We start from the raw sequence: 25,850 nt of genomic DNA, 5'->3' as shown, positions 1-25,850 counted from the left end.
GATGTGGGTTCAGTCCCTGGGTCGGGAAGATCCCCTGGAGGAGAAAATGGCAACCCACTCCAGTATTCTTGCCTGGAGAATCTCATGGACAGAGAAGCCTGGCGGGCTACAGTCCAAAGGGTTGCAAAGAGTCGGACACAGTTGAGCAACTGGGCACACACAAGACTAGTTCATTGAGGAGGTCTGATTGTCCTTTGGTCACATAATGTCTGGCACTCTCTGGGCTCTGTTGAACAGTGACAAAAGGAGCACTGCTTTTTTACTGAGTTGGCAGTGACTGCTGTTTACCACTTTCTCGCTTATGCCCCTTGTTTCTTTTGCTGAACCTTGAGAAGGAGGAAAGATACAAAAGTAGTTTATGGACAGAGCCACATGAGTGCTCTCGTGAAGACTAGAACTAGAGATAGCAGATTTGTTACGCCTCATGTTCTAAACACATTTTCTCTTGTCTGAGCCTTTGTTTTTCTGGAAAACTCAGACTGCTTAGAAGATGAGCTGAATGTGTTTGCGTAGGCATATGGGCAAGACGGACACATCAGCCTCAGTTACAGCCTCTGGAGGTCCTAGCCCCTGGTGGATATGCTAGGAAGAAGTAGGTTCTATGGGTGGTGTCCTACCTCTGAGGGTCTTTCTCAGTCTTGAGAGTTTGATCTTCTCTTGAGTGTAGGAAGCTCAGACCCAAATCTGGTCACGACAGCCACTGCTCTGACCTCTTTAGGAGTGGCTACAGATCTGGGGGAGGGAATTCCAATTTCATCAGTCTTTGCTATATTTCTTGTGTTAATAAACCCTTTACCTCTTTCTCCTGGCTGAAATATGAGGAGCTCCACAGTAAATTTGCCATGACTTCCACTGAAATTTGACAGTTTTCAAGTTTTTTTGTTTTTTTTTTTTTCTTTCCATATTTAGATGTGGTTATGGTTGCACTGTCAGCCTTATCTCTTCTGTCATCCAGCCAGCTCCCAACTGGGTTAGGAGGTATTTGCTTTGCTGTCAGTGTTCGCTGCATAATGAGGTGGATGGTTAAGAAATGGGTTGTGTAGTGTCTCTGGAAATCTAATTTTTTTTTCCTTGGTTGAGGGGGAAGCAGTATTATTGGAAGAAGGCAGTAGGGAGGCAAATGTTGGCTCTGGCCTCAACGCTTTCTCCTCAGGATCTTGGATAAGCCGAGGAAATCATTCTTAATTTAAAAGCTTGTTTTATCTACTGTATAGGGCTGCTGTTCTGTAATGACAGATTCCAAGGTAGCCCCCATAGACTGCCTGCTTCCTGGCCAGCAGGGCCTCATTTTGTTGTGCATGGTCATGAGGAAAGTTGCAGGGCAACAGAAGTAGGAAGGCTTGAAAGCCTGGTTTGGGCATAATGGGTGAATCCAGTCTGCCCACCTGCTGTTAACCTAGGAGGAGGAGATTATTTTATTAGATTAGGCTCAGAGGAGGTAGAATAGGAATGGCTTCACTGGATTGTTACTGGCTGACTAGGCACTATTTTGAGAAGAATTCTGAGGTTCTCTGGGCTCAAACAGTGTTTTTCCTGTCCTGTGGTTGCAGAGTAGAAAGAGGTATCATGTGTTTCACGTTTTTGTCATTAATGCTCCAGAGCTTCAAGGGTCCCTGGATTATGCTTGGCGTTGTGTTGCAGTGAACAACTTGAGTGCTCTTTGAAGGTAAGGTAATTTCCTGATGAAATTTAGCTGGAATTTCCTGATAATTCCACTAGAATTGTTGAATTATTTGGAATTAGGGCCATGTGAGAACCACCTGACTAGCAAGTCTCCAGGGAGGTGAGGCTGCCACTGGCAAAGGTCCAGGAAATTTGGGACTGTGAGACCAGGGTCCTAAACCTTATGCACTTTAGATCAACATGATATTACTTTAGGTATATTGTTCAGTCACTTGGTCATGTCCGACTCTTTGCAAACCCATGGACTACAGCACACCAAGCCTCCCTGTCCTTCACCATCTCCCGTAACTTGCTCAAACTCATGTCCATTGAGTCAGTGATGCCATCGAACCATCTCATCCTCTGTCGCCCCCTTCTCCTCCTGCCTTTAGTCTTTCCCAACATCAGGGTCTTTTCCACTTTAGGTTAGCTAGTTTCTAATTTAGGTTAGTTAGTTCCTGATTCTAGATTCCAAAACAATCTGTGGTCCTGACTTCTGCAGTAGAGCGGGCCTTCCTCAGCCCACCTTGTTTCTCTACTTCTGTCTAATCATTGCCTTGGCATAGCCTAAGGGAGTTCTTGTTTTCTGGTTGGTTCTTTTGCTGTGGCCATTCAGAAGAACTAGACTAGGTACCTACTTTGAGAACGTGGTGTTGTTTGATGTTAACTGCCCTTGGGACTTTACTTGTTCTCCAGCTTTGCCAAAGGCACACACAGATTATATACATAGAAAACCAAAACTAAAAAGCAACCAAACAAAAAAACCTAGAGCTTATCTCAGTAGAAGGGACAACTCCTTTTGTATTATGCTTTGACTGTTTTTGCTGTGTTCTGTCTTCCCTCTGAGGCTGGGATCTCCTCCGAGCATAGGGCTCTGTCTTCTGTCTCTCTGTATCCTCTAGCCCAGACATGAGCGAGGTGGATAGGCAGAGGAAAAGAAAGGAGGGGGAGAAGAGGTGGGGGGAAGAAATGGGGGAGGGGAGAGAGTAACATCTATATTTAGGGAGAGGGAGAGACACTCACGGAGGGTGTGTGAGTGAGCTTGCTGGTGAGGTCTGTGTGTGCGTGAGTGTGCTGGGAAAGGGGGTGTGTGCGCCGGGAACGTGTGAGGAGGGCTGGTGCCCTATGGGAGGTTGCAGGCAGGAAGCAGCTGGAGAGGAGGAGGAGCAGCAGCAGGAGCAGTAGCTGCCCTGCTTTCTGTCTCTGTCTCAAAGCCCGGAATCGATTGAGTTAGAATTCCACGTCCAGTCAAAGTTTGGCTGCTATAACCTTCAGCAGGCTGGTCGTCAGTATTCCCCCCTCAGCAGAGAGGTGTGGACCAGATTGGATTTCTAGATTTGCAGCCAGCAAGACTCCTGCCCAGCCCATCACTGAGGGAATTTCTCTGCCGGGTATTGTTCCTACCTTCAACTTTGCACCAAGGAGCCAGCCAGCTGGGTGCAGCCGGGAATAATTGCTCCTCAGCTCTCTGTTTATTGGGTGGGCAAGCAGCTGTGCTGTGGCTTACAAAGTTCATCCTGTGGCTTCTCTGTCAAACCAAGGAGTGCTTCTGAATGGATTTCCTTTTAGAGACAGCACTTGCATTCTAAAACTTGAGAATTTGTGGTTCTCATGTGTTTTTTTCCCCCCTTTTCATTTCTTTAACTCTTATTTTGATTGCAGCAGCAAGGTAAGTGGTGTTGAGTGTATGACTGACTCTGAATGAGAAGCAGGGACAAAAGCAAAGCATTTGTGGGTGGAATATGGAACAGCTACATTAATTACATAACTGCATGAGCCAACTTGCTGGTGGGGGGTCATTATAAGGAGTGGAAAACAGCATACTCAGCACTGAAGGTAGAATCTTCACGTGCACGTGTTTATATGCTGATAACCTGACTGTCCATTCCTCCTTGAAACTCTCCTGTATGTATATAAATACCATCCACCCTTTTGTATATGTGCATACCTATATATGAAGAATCTATATCTCTCTCTTGATATGTTCATATGTTTATAAATAACCTGTCCGTTCCTCTCTTGTGTGTTACATATATATATATATAGAGAGAGAGAGAACTCATTCATTCACCTTACATAAATATACACAAGCCATCTTTCCTTTCATGTGCATGCATATATATGTTCTTTTATATCATACATGTATGCATATACCTACATAACCTTCCTATTTTTGGATATGCCTATGTATATTCAGAAACCTTTCCATTTTTCCAACGTGTGAGAGTGTGTTTAAGTGTCTATACTGTGCTTCTGTCTAATGTGAGTATTAATTCATCCTCTTGTTTTTACTCTCTCTATACAAAAGTCATCTTGAGTTTTCTCAGATTTAAATGTGGACACACACGGGTAACAGATAATATGTCCACTTGTGTCATGCTTGTAAGATGAAAAAAGCACTAACTTTGTAGATTGAGGACCCTGTTTTAAATCCCAGCTCTACTCAGTGACCTTCGTCAAGTCATTAAAACCCTCTGAACTTTATTTTCCTCATTTATGAAATCAGAATAGTAATTCTTACCTCTTACCTCACAGAATTGTTGTGATGATAAAATGGGAACCTTGTAAACTGTAAAATTTTCAACAATTTTACTACTGCCGTGTTTCCCTCTAGTGTGAGTTGTGTAGGATTGCATACCTTTGACCAAGCTGCATTGAGACTACCTACGCTCTGTCTGTGAGAGGTCTCTAAGTCTTCCCTGCGAAGGTGTAGCTTCTGTTGAAGTTACTGTATTTTTCTTGTAAGTTTGCCCATAGTATTGGACCTAAGCTACACGGAGTTGCATGGTCTCTAGAAAGAATCAGGTTGAGAAAAGGGTCTCATTCCCTGCAGGTTTGGGCCTTTGTTCTTTGTAGCCTTGGGGAGGATCAAGCCCGACAGCAAATGAAAATATGCTGCTTGGAGCTAGGATCCGAGTGAGCAGGTTAAAGGGAGAGTGAAAGAACAGAACATTCTACTGCCCCTGAGATGACAGTCTCTTCTTGGCAGTGAGCATCCACTGCCAGGTTTTAAAGGTTCTCCAGAGTGTCCCCTGCCCTACTTCTAAAACTATGCAATTCAATGTAGTAGCCACCAGCCACATGCGGTTGTTGAGTGCTTGAAGAGTGGCTAGTTTAAACTGAGATGTGCTGTAAATAGAAGATACATACCAGAGTTCAAGGACTCAGTATGAAAAACAGAATGCCTACATGTGATGATATTTTTAGATTGATTTTGTGTTGAAAGAATAATATCTTGGGTAATGGGTGAAATAAAATAATTAAAATTAATTTTACTTATTTCTTTTAATTTGTGCAGCCACTAGAAATGTTTAAAATTATATATGTGGCTCACATTCTATTTCTGTTGAACAGTGTGGTTCTAGACCCACCATCAGCACAAGGATGAAAGCAGCTCTTCCAGCTAGAGGGCAAGTGGAAGCCCCATGACGGCATCCCTGGGGAAGACACACAGGGTCTCTTTCTACCAGTCTTGTATTCTGGAGAGATACCAGCTAACTGACAGTCTGGCAGAGGCTGGTGCTGCCAGTACTCTGTTTATTTGTACTGAATGAGTGCCCCCCCACACCAAATTGTGAGCAAGTATATTTGGGGAGAAGTTTCCAGCTTAGTTTTACAATGGAAGGGGATTGTAAGCCATCAGCCTGTAAGAAAATGTAGAACTCAAAGGCAGTATGTTTTTGTGGGAACATAAAAATGGACTAGGAAATGGACTAGGAAGCAGAACACTTGGATTCTAAATCATTTCTGCCATCACTTACTTATTCCTTCCATGGCACTGAGCTCTCACTGTGTGCTGGGCTATATGCTTGGCATAGTAATGCCCTGTGCTAGGCATTAGGAATTAAAACACAAACAAGGCCCATTTTTCAATGTAATGGAGTTCACACTCACTTAAGCAAGAGCCCCTCCCACTTAGGTGTCTGCCAAAGTAAAATAGATTAACAACAAGGGTGTCATTCTAGGTCAAGTCTTACAAACTTGGGTAATTGGGCTTTTGAGAAGCCTGTATATTCACTGTTCTGCCTAAAGCCTTTCAAATTTAAAATTCAGAAAAATGTGTGATAGCCAAACAAAACTAGCCCATAGGCTAGATCATAATGTGAGATTCCAGGCCTTGATAAACTGTAAAGAACTCTTCCAACTCTAGCATTTTTTGCTTTTGTGTCCTGGATCCATTTATTATAATGGCAAGATTTATTTTGTTTTAGTTTGAGCATCATATATGCCAGGCACTGTGTACTAAGGCTGCAGCAATGAACAAAACAGAGTCCTTGCTCACATTCTAGGATAGAAGTTGGGGAGAAAGACAGATGATAAGCAGACAGATATATGATCTATCAGGTGGTAGTATCAATAAGTTCTGTGAAGAAACTAGAGCAGAGCGAAAGGATAAAGAATGTGGGGGTGCCGGGGGTGGATAGAGTGTTCAGGGGCTAGATTCCTACTCACAAGCCATCTTCAGTTTACTCACAAGAGTCTTAGGTAGTAAAGAAAAAGAGAACATGATGAGTGCTTAAGAAAAAAGTTGTTCTGTTATTTGATAGAAATGGTAAGACAGACTTTATTCAGGGGGGCTATTATTCTGCAGTACTGTAAGGGGAGAAAGATTGAGCCCAACTGAATGCAAGTGATAATTTTTAGCCAAGGAACAGGGTGAGGGTCAGTGGATGGAAAATGACTAAGAGGAAGCATCAGGGGAAGAGAGGCATCTGGTTAAATGGACTTGACAGGGTTTTTGCTGGCATCAGGCCAGGGTGAGGGATAAGGAATTTGGTCTGATATCAAAGGTGGGGAATTTTCACTAAACTGACCTGGTAAGATGCTTGCTAAAATTGGACTAAACAGAGTCCAAGGACAGGGGCCTAGTCACAAAGAGGGCTCAAAGGAGCCTGACTCAAGTTTGGGCAAAGAGTCTTTGTCAAGAGCATCCGAGTCTAGGTACATATGTATTTGTTTTAGGGTTTGTTAGACTCTTCGGTATAATAAACCCTGGTAGTGCTGGCAGGGCACCCTGGGAAGGGCACAGAATACCCAGCTCTCCTGACTGCTATTCAGTCTTCATTCTGGGGTCTTGATGTGCCAACCCTCAGAAGGCAGCATCCTTTTCCATGCTGCTGTACACCCCCTGAGGGTCTGTCTCCCTTCTTGGATACAGTGCTTGAAGTTTTCTGTCCTTTACCGTGTTCGGCTTCCGGCCAATAAATGGAGGGCCTCCTGAGGCAGGTGAGGAGGGGGGCAACTGCAGTACAGGGACCTTTGTTGTTGTTCAGTCGCTAAATCGCGTTGGACTCTTTGCAGCCCCGTGGACTGAGTGTGCCAGGTTTCCCTGCCCTTCACTATCTCCCGGAATTTGTTCAAACTCAGGGACCTTGCTACACATTTGAGGAGCATTCTTCGTTCCCTTTGGCTAATCTCAGCCTTTATACCTTGTGACTCTGATCATTGTGTCTGACAAGATTCTCTGTGAGCATTGATAATTTCTCAAAGATTAACATCATAAGAGTACCCCTATCTGCCTTGGTCCTAGAAATTCATTTCCCATCGTATTAGCCATACAGCGTTATTGGTAAATGGCCCAGGAATGATCTGACTTCCGTGGGTGATATGGGAGAGATAGGTAGGAGACTCAGAGCTCTTGGCTTTTGCCTTCTGTGCTTGTTTCACACAGAATGAGAGGCTGCTTGATATATGTGCAGAGAGTCCTGGCCTATTCCCAGAGGTCTCCCCTTTGTTTCCTCCAAGCCAAGATTTGGGTCAGAAGCAATTTTACAAGGAATACTCACATTCCTAATGACATTTATTTGATAAGGCAGAGAGAGATGAAAGAACCAGGCATTTCAGAAAGCCGAGAGCTTTTTTTTCTTGACTCTTTGTGGCAGGCTGGTGCTGATGCAGTGTGATATAAGGGATCTCCTCCCGGACACTGTTCTCAGCTTTCCATCATTGAAACTTTGTTCCTTTTGATTAATTCATTTTGTTTTGGTATGTTCCTTTTTCAAAAGCAGGTATTCCTTGAAAGGGCCACCTTATTCTTCCCAGCCTTAGGCATTCCTTAGGAAAAGACTACAGAAAGATATCATTTTCAAGGGTGTATGTATGAAGTTTGGAGAGTTGACTTGAGTGGATAGGCCAAGCGGATAGGACAGCATGACAGCACTATATACCTCGAAGGAAACTAGAGGGCTGGCTTTGAGCTGGTTGGGCCCCAAGGCCTCCTTATGCCTTTCCAGTTCAAGTATTACTTCTTTTCTCCCCCCCCGAGTATTACTTCTTCTTGGTGGCCTTTCCTGTCCTGCTTTTGCTGGACTTCCCATCAACTTCCCATTCCCCACCCTGGAATTAGGTGCTCGCTTTTCTATTACAACTTCTATTATAACATGTATCACTTTGTGATAGTTTATTTGCCTAACTCTGTTTCCAAACTTTAATATATTAGAGAACAGGAACTGTCTTATATTCCTAGCACGTAGCTTAGTGCCTAGCACATTGGTTGAATTGATTTAAAGATCAACTGTTTTACTCACACTTTGGCCCCAGTTATCCCATTCCTGTGGACAGAAGTAGCAAAGAAAGGCTGAAGAAGGAGGGGGCCTTGAGCTGGATATCCTGGCTCTTCTGGTTGCCCTTTCAGCCCATCCTGTCTCCTGGTATCCTATGGTGTTCTGAGCAGAGTGATTGGTTAATCCTCTGGGCATCACAGTGAGCTCTGTCCCGTTTCCTAAATAGGTGGACAACTGGGTGGCTTTGGTGCCTTTACAGAACCCATATCCCTAGGAGGTGATTCTTTTTTTTTTTTTTTTTTATAATTTCCATTTTATTGTCTTTTCAGAGACACCAATATTTCTTCAGTCTTTAAGGACTTGGATCCTTACATGGGCTTTGGTGGAGGACGTGGGGCAGCACCCGCAGGTCTAAATCGGGGTGGAGGTGTTTGGTCCTTACGGGCTTCCCAAGAGCGATTCCTGACTACCTTGCTGTGAATGGCACAACTCACGCAGTAATGTAGTTTCACATACAGCTTGGGAAGCACGTAGGCGTCGAAAACACTCGCTTCAGAAATGTCCCTGACGGCTGCCGCCTCTACGATGTTCCGAATGACGAACTTCTTAATGGCCTTATCCTTGGGCACGCATCGGGCACAGTTGGTGCAGCGAATAGGCTGCACGTGGCCGCAGCCCTTTTTGGCACGACCATTGTTCGTTCTTTTCTTGGTCACCTTGGAAGCGCCGAGGCGAGAGAGGCTAGGAGGTGATTCTTAAGTTCAGAGTTCACCTGGGAGCTGTGGCTACCAATTCAGAAGAAGGTTTAGAGGGTTTTGTTTGTTTAGTATGAACATAAGCATCTTTGTTTGAGCCCAGGAGGAGCTACTCTGGGAGCTCTAGCTGGAAAATGTATTAAATAGGGAAGCAGGCAGCTCTGCCTTTAGACCTTCAGGATACCACAGGAAAAGGCTCTGGATGGCAGCGGCTGTGCCATTGGTCCCCTGTGTGGCTGGCCAGCCGGTGGTGTAGGCACTGCACTCTTGGACCTGGCAAGACTGTCCAGGAAGTTAGGCCAGGCCCACCTGGAATACTGATCTGATGGGTAGAAGTAGATAGGCCCAAAGTTAACCTGGCCTGCACTGAAGCAATAACATGACAGTCAGCTTCAGTGTTGTTCCTGGAAAACTGCCTCTAGGCTGGAGTGGGGCCAGCCGTGGAGGGCCTGGCAGTGCGTTCTGGGCCGTGCCAGCATTAGAAAGGAAGACTCGGCCCATGCAGCTTCCTTGTGCTTTCAGGCTGCCTGAGGGAGGGTGGCAAGCATCCTGTCACCTGAATGAAATGTTGGGAGTGAATATTTTGCTCTTCCCTTTTCTTACCTTAAAAAGAAAACTTCTAGAAGAAAGACTGACAAAAAGGCACACTGTAATGGTTGTCATCCAGGCCTTGCTGCAGACCGTTAGAAGACACTGGGAAGACTAGGGGTCTGGGGCTGGGATAGAAGTCATGGTTCGCTCAAATCATACTATTTAGGCAGCTGCACATTAGGCTTAGACACTGGTCTCCCTGCATCTTTGTTTCAGGGTCTTGCCACGTCAGTAATAATAACTGTGCTCCGCTGCTGTACAGCTTACCAATTACCTCATTTTATAACATCTCCATGATGAGCTCCCCCACTTTACAGATGAGGAAACTAAGGCACAGAGCGGAGAAGTGTTTAATCCAAGGTCACTGGTGAAGCAAGACTCAAACTTAATGTCTGGGGATTCTCAGCCTAGTACCACTTGCTTGTGGCGTATACACAGAGTTTCCATCTTGGTTTAGTAAACGGTCTTTCTCTTTTGAGAAGAGCTTGAAAGGCAAATTGCCAGCTCTAGTCCATCAGGCTGGGGACATGGTTTAAAGCTAATACCGAGCACCAAGACCAAATCAGGGTATCCAGACCTTGCACCTTAGGGAGAAAAGAGGAGTGGCTTTGGAAATGTAGATTTTGTTCTTTTGGAAGGAGAGAAGTAAGAATTTGACTCATTCCCGGAATTGGGGGCTTTGATGGCTAGGCAACTGGATCTCTAAACCTGAGACTCAGGAGTTCAGATTGTGCATGTATTGTCTGTCTGTCTGTGTATCTGTCTCTCTCTCTCACACACACACACATACACACACACAGAGACTAGGCTGAGTAAACCACATTATGGGTATGGCTGATCCTGACCCCTTGAAACATTGAAATAAAGCAGTAATGCTTAAAAAGCAGTAATTAGGCCTCTCGAATGCCTCACAGGATGGTTAAGAGTTCTTAAATGAAGAGTTCCTTGATGAAGTAAGAGTTTTTACATGAACTAGAGAGAAGGGAAGAATGAAAAGGAAATTAATCTAGTCTCTTGATTCTTGGCCTAGTTATTTCCAGTAAAAGAGGTCAGCTTCATCTTTATTTCAAGTCTTGGGACTTGTTCTTCTGGTTCTTCGTAGTCTGGAGAAGTCCAGTGCTTTTAATTTTCAGACCCACAGACTCTAGTTGGTGGTCTTCCCGACAAATGATTGCTGTGGGAGCAGTCAGCTTGTGTTCTTCACAGACAGGTTTCACTTTTTAGGGTTAACTTGAGTTAGGAGGAGGCAGGGGTGTTAGAAGATATAGAAATCTAGGTCAGATCTAGAAAATAGAGAAACCATCTCCAGTTGAAGAACGGGAAGGATAGCATGTCTCCCACCAACCTATTTGAGCCATCCCCAGCTGACCTAGCAGAGCCAGAGTACTGGCAGTCCCGTGCACTCCTGGGCTCTCTGCTTCACGCTTTGTCCTTTCCACTCTGCTCCTTCCCTACATTCTGCATTTTTCCAGTAAAAAGGGAATGGATTCCCACCCCACGCCCCACCCCCCAGAAGGTAATAGTCATCTCTATAAGTTACAGTCACCGGTAGCTTAGTATTTAGGGGCAAGACTGGTGGCAGGTCTTTTTTCACCTTTTTGGAGAACAGCAGAGCACCCTGCAACCCTCTCCAATGTACTCCAACTCCTTACCTGCCACATGTATTGTTCTCTCCAGGCAATTCAGCGGGTTAGAGCAGCACTCTGTTACTCCAGCAGTAAACAGACAGGAAATCACTTTCATGTCATGGTCCTCTCTCCAAGTTGCTGTCACTAAGCAGGGGGAAAACACTTTGTGCTATAAGCATAGGCAGGAGCAAACCTTTAAGTAGCTGAGTCTTCACCAGGACAACAAACTGGAGGGGAAAAAAAAGAAACATTCCATGTCTTATCTGTTACTTGTGTGTGTGATTTGAGGTTTGGTGGTTAAACATCTGTGTGTTCGTTGCTGAGCCTCATGTTGAATTTGTAAAGGTTCAGTCTCTGTCGAGTTCATCCCACCTGTTTCCCAGGAGTCTGTTTCAATCCTGATGCCTTTGGCATCAGCCCTTGCTCACAACACAAGGGCTTGATCTGATTTTACATCAAAACTCTGATGGGAAGCCAAGGAGAGAGAGAGAAGTGACTGCCTGTAACCTTTAAGGCTAGCCTTGGGAGGCAGGTCACTGTTGACTCCTAGAGTGTTAGAAGGTAATGTTCTTATTCCTGCTTGACGGCTTGATTCATATTACCATGCTGCCTTCTGATCCAAGCACACTATTTTCCTTTTTTGCTAGCTGCAGGGTAAGAGTCAAACCAGGATCCAGGGACATGTGCCAGGTTTGAGACCACACATGGGACCATTCCAGGCATCACTGTGGGCCAAGCCCCAGGCATCAGCCATCAATAATTGCTAAAAATAGACGGAAAAGAGCAGGTCAGGATATTGCCTTCTAACACAATCTCTATTGATCGTCCTGACCAGAAACAAGAGGAACAAGCTTGAGAATCCCTCAGACCCTGAGGGAGAAAATGAAGCGATTGTTGCAAGAGTCAGAGGAAGAAATCATGGTCACCTTGGGATCCTCCTCCAGGCTTTCCCCAGATAAAAAGGCAGAGACTCTGTGTGGCATCAAGAGCAAGTCCTCAGGCCCTGCCGGAACCTTGCCAGAGGACAGCTTCCCACCCCCTCACTGTGGGCCTGTAGCCTCCGCCATTGGTGGGGATACAGATGGGGGCCTGGCCCAGCGTTGCAGCTTTGGGCAGCAGGCCAGCAGCCAGCTTCCTCTGGGCTCCACAGCCTGTGTTTCAGGGTCTGCCTCTCAGGACCTCTCATCTGCCAGCATCACCACAAGCTGTCCAGAGCCCTCAGAGAGGGATCAAGCCAAGCCCCTCTTGTCCAGAGGCCTTGGCCAAGGCTGTCGCCATGAACAGCAAGAACCTTTGGGGGATGTAGTGGACTACATCATCAGAGAACTGCAGGGCATCAGCCGTCTCCAAACTGAGATTGCTGAGTTGCGGCAGCACTTGAGCCAAGTCCGAGGTTCAGTGGATGAGGTCTCTAGCTGTGTAGATTCAGTTCTGAGTGAAATAGAAGGCTTGCATGTGGGCAGCAGTTCCCTGGCCAAAGGGTGTGTGGGGGGAAAGGCCCAGGAGCCCCATGTGGACAGACCCAGCGAGGAAGCCATTCTGTATCTGTATGGACTTCCTGAGCAAGATGGGGAAAATACCATGGAGCTGGCTCACAACTTCCTGGCCAAGCACATGTATGTTAATGGCATGCAGTGCAATAGGTTCATTAAAGAGGCTTACCGAGCTGGCAGAGCCCCAGCTCCCAGGCCTACTGTTGTGAAGCTTGCCCATCTAGAGCATAGGGACCTCATATTGCAGAAATCCATCCTCTTGCAGAGTTTAGGGGTCCGGATCACCACCAGAGAAGAACCAAGCCAGCCACCGTGCTCTAAGAATCCCCCAAAGGGGTCTCTCTCATCTTTGGAACAACAACTCCAGCATCATAATTTGAATTCTTTACACCTGGATGAGCCAGTTTTTCAGGTGGAAACAGGGGACAGAGGACCAATAACAGGAGCACATCAAATGAGGGCTCAGAATCAACACAGAGAACCCCAGACCCCTGAAGAGCAAGGCCTTTGCTTCCCACCCAAGAATGATTTGGCAAAGCCAAGCAATGAGTCTAAGCCAGGGGGTGAAGTCAGAGGAACATTAGGAAACCCCCAGATTCTCAGGGGCTCCTGCAATGAATTGACAGGAGGAGAAGCTTCTTTGTCTACCCTCCATCAATGTGAGGAACTTTCCCTAGTGTTAATCTCGAAAGAGGAGGATTCTGGGAAATCCCAGGTTTTCAAACAGTGTAACCAAGGACTTGAAGCATATAAAACAGCAAAAACAGAAAACAATTGCAGTGACAAAAGTGAGACTGGCAGTTGCCTATCACTGTCTGGGTTGCTGAAGACAGAGGACAAACTCCTGGCCTGTGAAGCTGGGTTGGATATTCTGAGCTCAAAGCAGCTAGAGGACCTCTTGACAGACAAGTCCAGAAGGTTTGCAACTCTGAGCTGTGACAGCCTAATGGAGGAAATCAGCATTGGGCCCGAGACTTTCAATGACCTGGTTCATATTGACTTGAATGAGGAGGAGGAACATTCCGCTCAGGTCCTCAAAGATGTCTTGGAAAAGTCCTCTCGCCTGGGTGGCTCGCAAGAGGATGAAGATGTAGAGATCAAGTTTTACACAAGTAAACTGGGCCGAGCAATTGACCACTTTCGTTCAGCTTTGCAGGGAGTGTTTCAGAAGCTGGAGAACAGTGGGTCCATCACCCCTGAGGACCTTGAAAGTATTGAGAGTGGCTCCCGGTCCGAAAACAGTGATAGACTTCTTGGCACAGTGAGTTCAGAGGGTGCTCAGGATTTCTCACTAGGGAGCCCCGGGAGTCAGGGGAGTGAGAGCATACTCAGCGTGGTGTCTGGTGGAGTGGGCATCTCTGCCCAGGGAGACCAGACCTCTCAGGATCCCAGCAACTCCTCTCTGGCTTCCAGTAACTTGCCTCTTGCATATTCATCGCCAGGGTTTGCTCTGGCTCCGTGTCTGGGAAGTGAAAGTTGTTCCAGGCCTGAATCTCCCAAACAGGGCAGACTAAGCCTAGAGCAAGTGTGCACAGAGACCATCTACCTCAGCAGATGCATCAGCAATTTTAAAGATGTTCTAAGAGAGAAAAGACTGAGGCAGAAAAAACTTATACACGAGCTAGTACAGAAGACAGACCATCTCTCAGTAGAAGACACGCACCCAGGTATTTCACGTCTCTGGTGAATGGGTTTGGAGCTGGCTGGGTGTGACCTGCATCAGGCCAGCATGAGATCCAACTTGGTGGTGAGCTTCACAAGATGATGGGGGAGGTTCACATCTTCAATCAGTCTCAATTATTGGGGTATAGATTTGTAAGTTGATCCTGTGGGAATTGAAGTGACAGAATTGAAAAGCAACAGAAAAAGAGTTCTTATCCATAGGGAGCTCCCAGTTTATTGGCAAGAGCTTTAGAAAGTACCTTTTCAAAAGAGGAAAAGCATTTGAGCAAAAATAGTTTATAGCTGCAGAACTTTAGGCTATCCTGGTATAAAGTAGGTGTGGGGTAGGAGGCAGGAATGGGGGAAAGAGGCATGTTTCTCATAGAAGCTAAGATGCTGATGCAATCCTGTGTTGCATTTTAAAATTATTCTCCATGAGCTTCTTGCTGAGATAAGATTGCCATTTCTACAACAGCTGATGGGGATTCTCCACCTTGTGGGCCACTGTGGGAATTTCCCTTATCCTGACCTGTCTCCTTCCCAGTACTGGAGTTGACAGTACAGAACCTTAGTTCTAACTCGGAGCTGTCCAGAAACTTCTTGCAGCGCTGACCCTGCCCAAGAGCCTGACTCTGCTCCGCACTGGTCATATTCCCTTTCTTCCATCTCCAGTTAAAGGCTGCTTACCTAACATTTAGACAATGAAATGGTTTTTGGCTACAAAAATTGAGAAAAGTATTTTCTGGGCAGCATGGAGATGACATGTAGCTTTAAAATTACCTCTCCCAATCAAAATTATAATAAATTTATCCAAAGAGCATATGCTTTATTCATCTAATTTTAAATGTAAATGAGGTTGTCCTCTTATGCATATAACCTGATTAATCTTTCTAAGGCAAGATTAAAATTATGAAACATATTGTGTTGGCAAAGATGTGAGAGAACAGGTACTCATCTATTGCTGGTGGCATGGGAGTGGAAATTGGTATAACCTCTGAGGAAGGCAACATTCATCAGAATTGTGTATGCCCTTTGAGGCCTAGCACTGCTTCCAAGAATATATCCTGCAGGTACATTTTCACATGTAGAAGGGACATCTGTTCAAGGCTATTTCTGAGGTATTGTTTTTAATAGTGAAGATTGAAAACAACCTAAATATTCTTAAGAAAGCCTGGTTAAATAACTTACTGGGACATCCAAACAATGAAATGCAGTACCATGCAGCTGTAAAAAGAAAGAGGTACCTCTTTGCTGAAAGGGAAAGATACATTGACATATTTCAGAAAACAAGGTGCAGAACAGTATGTGTAAGATGCTTTGTTGTTGTTTAGGCTCTAAGTCGTATCAGACTCTTGGAACCCCATGGACTATCAGGCTCCTCTGTCCATGGGATTCTCCAGGCAAGAATAATGGAGTGGATTGCCATTTCCTACTCCAGGGGAATTCCTGACTCAGGAATCAAGCCCGTGTCTTCTGCATTAGCAGGCTGATTTTTTTTTTTTTAAACTACTGAGCCACTAGGGAAGCCCATACATTTGCATAAAAAGGAGAGATGAAGAATACATATACAAACGCATAGTGTTTGTTTGTATATATGTATAGAATATTTAACAAAGGAGTTCCCTAGTGACCTAGTGGTTAGGATTCTGGGCTTTCATTGCTGTCACCCAGGATCAGTCCCTGGCCAGAGAACTGAGATCTTGCAAGCCACATGGCATGGCCAAAAAACAACAATAACAACCCAGTTAACCAACCAAACAAAAAACCATTAAGATACATAAGAAACTGGTTATAGGATTGCCGGTGGGAAAAGGTATTAGGTAAAAAACTAGAGAAATGAGATTCTTTTTTACTGTATATACTTTTTTCTAATTTTTAGAATTTGAATCATGAATATGTCATTGTAAAACTAAACTGAAAAATTAAAATCATGTTCCTTTCAAATATCCCTAGAGCTACTGTTTATACCCTATCAAGAAGTCTCAATTTCTTCACTTGGCATTCAAGGCCACTACACCTGGTCTCTAGTTTACATTTCCAGGCTTATCTTCTCTTGTCCCACGGTCCTCCACCTGGGAGGAATCTTCTGTCTCACAAATTCACCTTGTACTTTGTTTTCAGCATATCACATATACATGCTTCCTTCTAGCTTGAGGTGTTATGTTTGCCACATCAACCTAGGAAAATTTACTCAGTTCTTCAACATACAGCCAAAGTTTCACCTCCTCCAGGAAGCTTTCTATAATTCCTCAGATAGAAGGGGTTTTGGTCTTTGTTTAACTTTGCAGCCCCTTTTCTTTCTTCCTGGGCACTTAGAAATTTTTATATTGGATTGGCCAAAAAGGTCATTCAGGTTTTTTCCATAACATGTTACAGAAAAATCCAAATGAACTTTTTGGCCAACTGTTTCTACTGCAGCAACAGTAGAAACAACTCTGTGGTGGGAGTCAATGTTAGCCTGAGGATCCAGAACTCTGGGGCTCAGTTCTTCAAGTTGCAATGTTTCTCTTCTGGGCTGACATCCTACTGCACCATGCAGGAACTTATGACAGCAGCAGAAATAATGAGAAGGAGGTGTTCTGAAACACCAGTAAGAGATCAAGCCAGAATTCTGGGTGCTTTCTAAGATCCACTCTGGTCTGTGGGCTACAGGTGGGATGGTAGAGAGACTGTCAGGCAGTGGCAGCATCCCTTCAGTGCTAGATCCAGCCTGACTCCAGCACCATTCATCAAAGCACAAGCAGTAGAGCAAGGTAAACGAGCACACAGGCAGGCCTCTGGCCAACACTCTGGCTGTAGAGTCCACGAGAGAAGCCACGCCAACCTGGTAAACTGATTCAATACAACAGTGACTGCTACCACAAGAAAGATTTGAAAAAGCTCTCTTCACTGCTCTGCTTGGGACCTTTTACAGTCTAAGCTTACTCAGACCAATGTTTTCAAAACTGACCAATGTTGTAGCACGTATGGGTGCTTCATTTCTTTTTGTGGCTGAATAATATTCCATTATATGGAAATAGTACATTTTGTTCATACATTGATCAGTTGATGGACATTTTGTTGTGCCCTTTTTTTTTTTACCACGTTTTTGGCTATTATGAATAATGTTGCTGTTTTCATGTGGACATATATTCTGATTCTCTTGTGTATATACCTAGAAATGGAACACTGGGTCATATGGTAACTGTTTCACATATTTTTGGAACTTCTAGACTGTTTACCACTGTGGTTGCACCATTTTGGATTTCTGCCAGCAGTGTATGCAAGTTCAAATTTCTCCACATCCTAGCCATTCTGTTTTTACTAGAGCCATCCTAGCGAGTGTGACTGGTATCTTCTAGCTTTGATGTTCATTTCTCTAGTGGTTAATGACGTTAAAACATCTTTTCATATGCTTATTGGCCATTTTTATATTTTCTTTGAAGAAATGTCTATTTAAATCCTTTATCCATTTTTAAATTGAGTTGTTTGTCTTTTTCTGTTGAGTTGTAAGAGTTGTTTATATGTTCTGGACATCAGTTCAGTTCAGTCGCTCAGTCATGTCCAACTCTTTGTGACCCCCTGGACTACAGCATGCCAGGCTTCCCTGTCTATTACCAACCCCTGGAGCTTGCTCAAACTCGTACATTAAGTCATTGATGCCATCCAACCATCTCATCCTCTGTTGTCCCTTTCCTCCCGCCTTCAATCTTTCCCAGCATCAGGGTCTTTTCCAATGAGTCAGTTCTTCACATCAGGTAGCCAAAGTATTGGAGTTTCAGCTTCAGTATCAGTCCTTTCAATGAATATTCAGGACTGATCTCCTTTAGGATGGACTGGTTTGATCTCCTTTCAGTCCAAGGGATTCTCAAGAGTCTTCTCCAACACCACAGTTCAAAAGCATCAATTCTTTGGCCCTCAGCTTTCCTTATAGTCCAGCTCTAACATCCATACATGACTACTAGAAAAACTATAGCTTTGACTAGACAGACCTTTGTTGGCAAAGTAATGTCTCTGCTTTTTAATGTGCTGTCTATGTTGGTCATAGCTTTTCTTCCAAGGAGCAAGCATCTTTTAATTTCATGGCTGCAGTCACCATCTGCAGTGATTTTGGAGCCAAAAAAAATAAAGTCTGTCACTGTTTCCCTTGTTGCTCCATCTATTTGCCAAGGAGTGATGGGACCGGATGATCTTAGTTTTTTGAATGTTGAATTTTAGGCCAGTTTTTTCACTCTCCTCTTTCACTTTCATCAAGAGGCTCTTTAGTCCCCCTTTACTTTCTGCCGTAGAGTGGTGTCATCTGTGTATCTGAGGTGTATCTGAGGTTATTGATATTTCTCCCAGCAATCTTGATTCCAGGTTGTGCTTCCTCCAGCCCGGCATTTTGCATGATGTACTCTGCATATAAGTTAAATAAGCAGAGTGACAATATACAGCCTTGACATACTCCTTTCCTGACTTGGAACCAGTCTGTTGTTCCATGTCCAGTTCTAACTGTTGCTTCTTGACCTGCATACAGTTTTCTTGGCAGGCAGGTCAGGTGGTCTGGTATTCCCATTTCTTAAACAATTTTCCACAGTTTGTCATGATCTACACAGTCAAAGGCTTTGACATAGTCAATAAAGCAAAAGTAGATATTTTTGTGGAACTCTCTTGCTTTTTCGATAATCCAACAGATGTTGGCAATTTGATCTGTTTCCTCTGCCTGTTCTAAATCCAGCTTGAACATCTGGAAGTTCTCATTGCATGTACTGTTGAAGCCTGGCTTGGAGAATTTTGAGCATTACCTTGCTTGCACATGAAATGAGTACAGTTGTGCAGTAGTTTAACATTCTTTGGGATTGCAATGAAAACTGACCTTTTCTAGTCCTGTGGCCACTGCTGAATTTTCTAAATTTGCTGGCATATTGAGTGAAGCAATTTCACAGCAGCATCTTTTAGGATTTGAAATAGCTCAACTGAAATGCCATCACCTCCACTAGCTTTGTTCATAGTGATGCTTCCTAAAGCCCATTTGACTTTGCATCCCAGGATGTCTGGCTCTAGGTGAGTGATCACACTGTCATGGTTATCTAGGTTGTGAAGATCTTTTTTGTATAGTTCTTTGTGTATTCTTGCCACCTCTTAATACCTTCTGCTTCTGTTAGGTCCATACCATTTCTGTCCTTTATTGTGTCCATCTTTGCAAGAGATGTTCCCTCAGTATCTCAAATTTTCTTGAAAAGATCTCTAGTCTTTCCCATTCTGTTGTTTTCCTCTATTTCTTTGCATTGATCGCTGAGGAAGGCTTTCTTATCTCTCGTTGTTATTCTTTGGAACTCTGCATTCAAATGGGTATATCTTTCCTTTTCTCCTTTGCCTTTTGCTTCTCTTCTTTTCACAGCTATTTGTAAGGCCTTTTCAGACAACCATTTTGCCTTTTTGCATTTCTTTTTCTTGGGAATGGATGGTCTTGATCCCTGCCTCCTATACAGAGTCACGAACCTCTGTCCCTAGTTCTTCAGGCACTCTGTCAATCAGATCTAATCCCTTGAATCGATTTGTTACTTCCACTGTATAATCATAAGGGTCCAGATAATAATGACATAAGGACATAGGTCCAGATAATTTGTAAATATTTTCCCCCAATTTGTTGGTTGTCTTTTTACTTTCTTTATGGTATGCTTTGAAACATAAATGTTTTATTTTTCAAAAAAATTGTTGTAATATAAAAAATATAAAATTTAACATTTTAGCCATTTAAAATTCATTCACATGACCATCCCATGTGGTCATCACCACCATCTAATCCCCAGAACTTTTTCCGTTTTCCCTAGCTGAAACTCTGTACCTGTTAAATTAACTCCCTGTTCTTGCCTCCCCTCAGCCATTGGCAGTCGCCATTGTACTTTCTGTCTCTCTAAATTTGACTGCTCCAGGTACCTCATATAAGTGTATTTGCACAATATTTGTTCTTTTTTGACTGGCTCATTTCACTTGACATAATGTCTTTAAAGTTCACCGTGTTGTAGCATATATCAGAATTTCCTGCCTTTCTAAGGGTGAATGACATTCCATTGTATATCCATTCATCCATCAGTGGACACTTGGGTTTCTTCTACGTTTTGGCTATTGTGAATAATGCTGCTATAAATAGGGGGGTACAAATACCTGTTGAAGTTCTTGCTTTCATTTCTTTTGGGTATATATGCAGGAGTGGCATTGTTGGATCATATGGTAATCCTGATCTTTTTTTGAGGCATTGCTGTGTTGTTTTCTACAGCAGCTGTCATTGCACATTCCTAACAATAGTGCACATAGGTTCTAGTTTTTTGACATCCTTGCTAAATAACATTTGTTATTTCCTGGTTGGCTTTGTTTGGTTTGCCATCGTAATATGGGTATCAGAGCACAAAAGTTTTAAATTTTGAATGAGTTCTATTTATCTATTCTCGTGTTGATTTTGCTTTTGGTTTTATAGCTAAACCATTGTCTAATCCAAGGTCACAAAAATTTACTCCTACTTTTTTTCCCTAAATGTTTCATAGTTTTATTTAGTGCTTATATTTAGGTCTGTGATTCATTTTGAGTTAATTTTTGTGAATGGTGTGAGACAGGGGTCCAGCTTCCTTCTTGAGCATGTGTATGTCTAGTTATCTCAGCACCATTTATGAAAAATAATATTCTTTATCTGTTGAATGGTCAAAATCAACTGGCCATAAATGTAGGAGTTTACTTCTGGACTACCAGTTCTAGTCCATTAATCTTTAGTCTATTTTTATGCCTCAATTTCTTTCTTTCCTTTTTTTTTTTTTTTTTGGACATGTGTGATGTGGGATTCTTAGTTCTCTGACCTGGAGATTGAACCTGCATCCCGTATAATGGAATTGCAGTCTTAACCACTGGGCCACTAGGGTAGTCCCTAGATTCCTTCTTTTTGAAATACTTTCTTCACTTGGCTTCCAGAATACCTCTCTGTCTTGTATCTCCTCCAACATTATTGACTGTTTCTTCTGGAGTCATTTTTGCTACTCCCGCCTTATCTTCCCACCCTTGTAGTACCTCCCAATTCAATCCTGACCACTATTTTTTATTTATACTCACTTCCTAGATAATCTCTTTCAGTCTCATGATTTTCATAAGCATTCCCAGATTGATATCTGGCCCAGATATCTTCTAGGAATACCAGATTCCACATATACTTAACACCCACATTTCCGTGTGAATAGACATCTCAGATTAGACATACTCAATCTGAATATATGGTAAACCCTGCCAAACCTACTTTCCCTATAGTCTTCCTTACCAGTAAATGGCAACTCCATTCTTGCAGCTAGCTGCTCAGACCCAAATCCATAAGTCATTCTTTTTTTTTTTAAAAAAAAAAAAGCACATTGTTTTGTTTTTTATTTGCTTGTTTGTTTTCGGCTGTGCTGGGTCTTAGTTGCGGCATGTGGGATCTAGTTCCCTGACCAGGGATTGACCCTGGGCCCCCTGCATTGGCGTGGAGTCTTAAACACTGCACCACCGGGGGAGTCCCCATAGAGTCAATCTTGACTTCTGTTTCTTTTATAAGCCGTATCCAATCAGTTATTAAATTCCACCTGCTTTGCCTTTCAAACATATTCCAAACCTTAGCACTAACATCTCAGTATCAGTCACCGCTTTCTCTCGCCTAGATGATAGTGGCAGTCTTGCTGATCTCCTGGCTTCTGCCCCTGTCCATCTGCAGTCTATTCTCCCCAGCCATAGTAATCCGCATAAAAGACAAGTCAGATCATATCACTTCTCTGTTCAGAACCTTCTGGTGATTTTTTCTGTCTCACTCAGAATGAAAGCCAAAGTGCTTAGGAGGGCCCTATTTGAAATGATCCTCTAAGGCAGACTTGTTCCTTCACACCAGCTATGCTGTCACCTCAGACTTCACACTTGCTGTATGTTCTGACTGGAATACTTTTCTCTTTGCACTCTGAATAGCTTCTTTACTAATTTTTCTTCATATCTCTGCTTAGATGTTCTTTTAGCGATGAGGCCTCCTGACAATCATTTATAAACTTTTCATAGCATAACATCACCACTGGGGACAATATCTTTTCCCCTTACCTGGATTTTTCAGCTAAGTCCCTATCATCTGTGATCAGTTCAGTCACTCAGTCGTGTCCGACTCTTTGTGACCCCATGAGCTGCAGCACACCAGGCCTCCCTGTCCATCACCAACTCCTGGAGTTCACTCAAACTCATTCCATTGAGTCAGTGATGCCACCCAGCCATCTCCTCCTCTGTCATCCCCTTCTCCTCCTGCCCACAATCCCTCCCAGCTTCAGAGTCTTTTCCAGTGAGTCAGCTCTTCCCATCAGATTACAGTATACATAGTTCCAGATTCTGGAACCAGAGTACCTGTTTCAAATTTTGACTTTGCCACTTGCTGTGACTTCAGGCAAGTTTCTGAACATCTCTGTGATCTTCATTTTAATCAATAGAAAAATGGAGATTATAACAGTATTTACTCAGTAGAGTTGTTGTGAGATGTAAATGAGCTTACTCAAATAAAATGCCAGATAACTATTGTGTTCACTTGGTGTTCGCAGCTGTCATCATCTTCACCATCATTATTAGTTGTCTGTTCCTCCTACTAGAATAGAAGCTTCTTAAGATCACAGTTCACTGCTCTAGAACCATAAGAACAGCACCTAATGTGAAGTAGGTTCTCAGTGAGTATTTAAGGAATGGAAGTTGTGGTACATATATACAATGAAATATTACTCAGCCATAAAAGGAACACATTTGAGTCCGTTCTGGTGAGGTGGATGAACCTATAACAGAGCCTGTTACACAGAGTAAAGTAAGTCAGAAAGAGGAAAACAAATATCTATGTATTAATGCTTATATATGGACTCTAGACGGAGAAGGCAATGGCACCCTACTCCAGTACTCTTGCCTGGAAAATCCCATGGATGGAGGAGTCTGGTAGGCTGCAGTCCATGGGGTCGCTAAGGTTCGGACACGACTGAGTGATTTCACTTTCACTTTTCACTTTCATGCATTGGAGAAGGAAATGGGCAACCCACTCCAATGTTCTTGCCTGGAGAATCCCAGGGACGGGGAAGCCTGTCTATGGGGTCACACAGAGTCGGACATGACTGAAGTGACTTAGCAGCTTAGCAGCATGGACTCTAGAAAAATGGTACTGATGAACTTATTTGCAGGGCAGGAATAGAGGCTCAGACACAGAGAACAGACCTGTGGCCACAGCAGGGAAAGGAGAGGGTGGCATGGATTGAGAAAGTAGCATTGACATACATACATTACCATGTGTAAAACAGATAGCTAATGAGAAGTTGTTGTATAACACAGGGAGCTCAACCTGGTGCTCTGAGACAGCCTAGAGGGGTAGGATGAGGTAGGAGGGAGGTCCAAGAGTGAGGGGACATATATACTTATGGCTGATTCATGCTGATGTATGACAGAAACCAGCACAATGTTGTAAAGCAATTATCCTCCAATTAAAAATAAATAAAAATTTTTAAAAAGAAATGAATCCTCACAATAACTCTGGGCAATCGCTAGTCTTATCTTCTTTTTAAAGATAAGGAAATGCAGGCTCAGATAAGTTGAGTGCCTCAAATCTTTGACTCCTAAGTAATGGAGTTAAGATTGTTTTAACAGTGAGGAAGTGTGTCTTTTCCTTATCAGATGGACTGTCTGGAAGAGTGAGATTATTCTTAGGGATCAGGAATTTTCCTGCAAAGCAGGTGTTATATAGACATGTATCACTTAAACTGAAAACTAAATCTGAATGGAAAAATCCTAAGGCATTTTAAGAAGTTAGGAGGCACAAAGTGTTTGATTCCTAACAAGAAAAGATGTTTTTAAGTTATTAATAAGAAAATGTTTGGCCAGTGGTTGGGACAAACTGAAGGGACTAGTACAATAGTTCTTTGGGGTCTGGAAAATGGTACAGGCTAAGAGGCCCATCTTTTCTCTTAGGCAAGACACATGTCCTTAGAAGGCTGTTGTTTTCTAAGTTCTGAAATTTCAAGTTCCTTTTACTACATAAAAACGCCAGATGTGCTAAACCCTCAGACTACAAAGGTGAAATAAAATATATCTATAATTCTTCCTCTCAAGAAATTCACAATATGTAAAGAGAGACTTTTATACAGACAATTAACAATGAAACATACTGACAACAAACTGTCATAGAAGTGTATACACAAAAGTGTGTGTACCACGGACACATAGTAGAGAAGCACCTAATTCTGTTTTTGAGAGGAAGGCAGATAAATTTTCAGAGACATTAATATTTGATCTAAATTTTTAAGAATAAGTCTGAGTTCACCCAGTCAGTGCAAGAGGCCAGGTCATGACAATATATTGACTTTTCTTCTTTAGGCATCATGGGGAACTCTGGGAATAGAAGGACACAACTGAAGTAACTTTGACATGATGTGTACAATATATTTAAGATAGTGGAGGAAGAGAGAAACCTTTTCAGCTTGAATCACGGGGTCAGTTTGTTGCTGAGCTTTCTTTTTCAAAGGGAACAGAGTGTTCCCAGGAAGTAGGGAGTAGATGTAGTAGAAGAGACAGTTCCCTCTCCCAGAAATGTTTTTTTAATCTCACCCATTTTTCTGCACTGTTTTGGAAGATTCCTATTCCTGAATCTCTTCTGTCAAGTCAGGTGACCCATTAGGTAATCAGACATAGCTTGAAAAATTGAGAGCTTGTTAGTTACCATGACTCTCCCTTCTACTTGTTATGTAACATCAGTGATTCTTTATTCAAAGGGATGGGGAAAAAAGAAAAGAGGGGCTAATGGGCCCAGATAATGGAATTTGCTTAGAGAAGGAAGCCTCTGTCAAGCAAGTGTGGCCTAGAAGGCTATGTAGCGTCTGGCAAATAGGAAAGGAGTAATTTCTGGACTTTATTCTTCCTCTCCTGTGGTTTGCTTGGGTCCTTCTGGAAGTGTCAGTTTGTTTTGACATATTGTTCTAAGTTTGGTAAATAATCAAACCTGGGATTGCAACCATGGTTTTATCATTCAGATCATAGTGACTTAGGTCACAGTGACTTGATAAGGACTTGGTGCCTCCAAATTTATGGCCACTGAACATCCAGGTCCTGGCCTTACTTCCAGGCTCTAACTTGGCCTAACTTAACATAGGCTCTGGGAAAACAGGCCAAGGCTTGTGGGGCAAAACGTAGCCAGCTGTGTTAGAAAAGGGAGAGGGCTCAGCTACCCAGCCTTTGGGGTTCGCAGACTTAGCCCAGATTCAGATGAGCTCTTGTAGCTCATCTGAGGAATGAACCTGCTCTGTGTTCAATCAGTTCAGACGGCCTGTGGGAGTGGCCCTTGGTAACACAGCTGGCCTTGTGGCCCTGGTGGCCCTGACCCTACATACAGACCACTTTGGAAAGGGGGGAAAGGGTGGCTGAAATTCCCAGGCCGACTTGGTCCTTTGGCTTTTGTAGCCAAACCTGTTCTAAACTAAAAGGCAGGGGCAGCGAATACAGGTGAGGATTCCGGGAGCCAGGCTCTGTTAACTGCCCAGTTGTCAGAGGACTTCTCTGAGCTCTCCTCCGTGTCCCATGAGGTTA

At 43.5% G+C, this 25,850-nt stretch overlaps 1 protein-coding gene and 1 pseudogene across 3 annotated transcripts in view; one reads left to right on the top strand and one right to left on the bottom strand.

Annotated features, from left to right (window-relative positions):
- UNC13B (unc-13 homolog B) overlaps positions 1-25,850 on the top strand; it is a 227,442-nt gene that overhangs the window by 160,966 nt on the left and 40,626 nt on the right. The window lies entirely within an intron of this gene.
- Positions 8,450-9,790, bottom strand: LOC138931478 (small ribosomal subunit protein eS26 pseudogene; annotated as a pseudogene).

Source organism: Ovis canadensis, chromosome 2, assembly GCF_042477335.2.
Source record: "Ovis canadensis isolate MfBH-ARS-UI-01 breed Bighorn chromosome 2, ARS-UI_OviCan_v2, whole genome shotgun sequence".
Taxonomy (NCBI): domain Eukaryota; kingdom Metazoa; phylum Chordata; class Mammalia; order Artiodactyla; family Bovidae; genus Ovis; species Ovis canadensis.
This window is presented reverse-complemented; position numbering and strand designations above follow the sequence as displayed.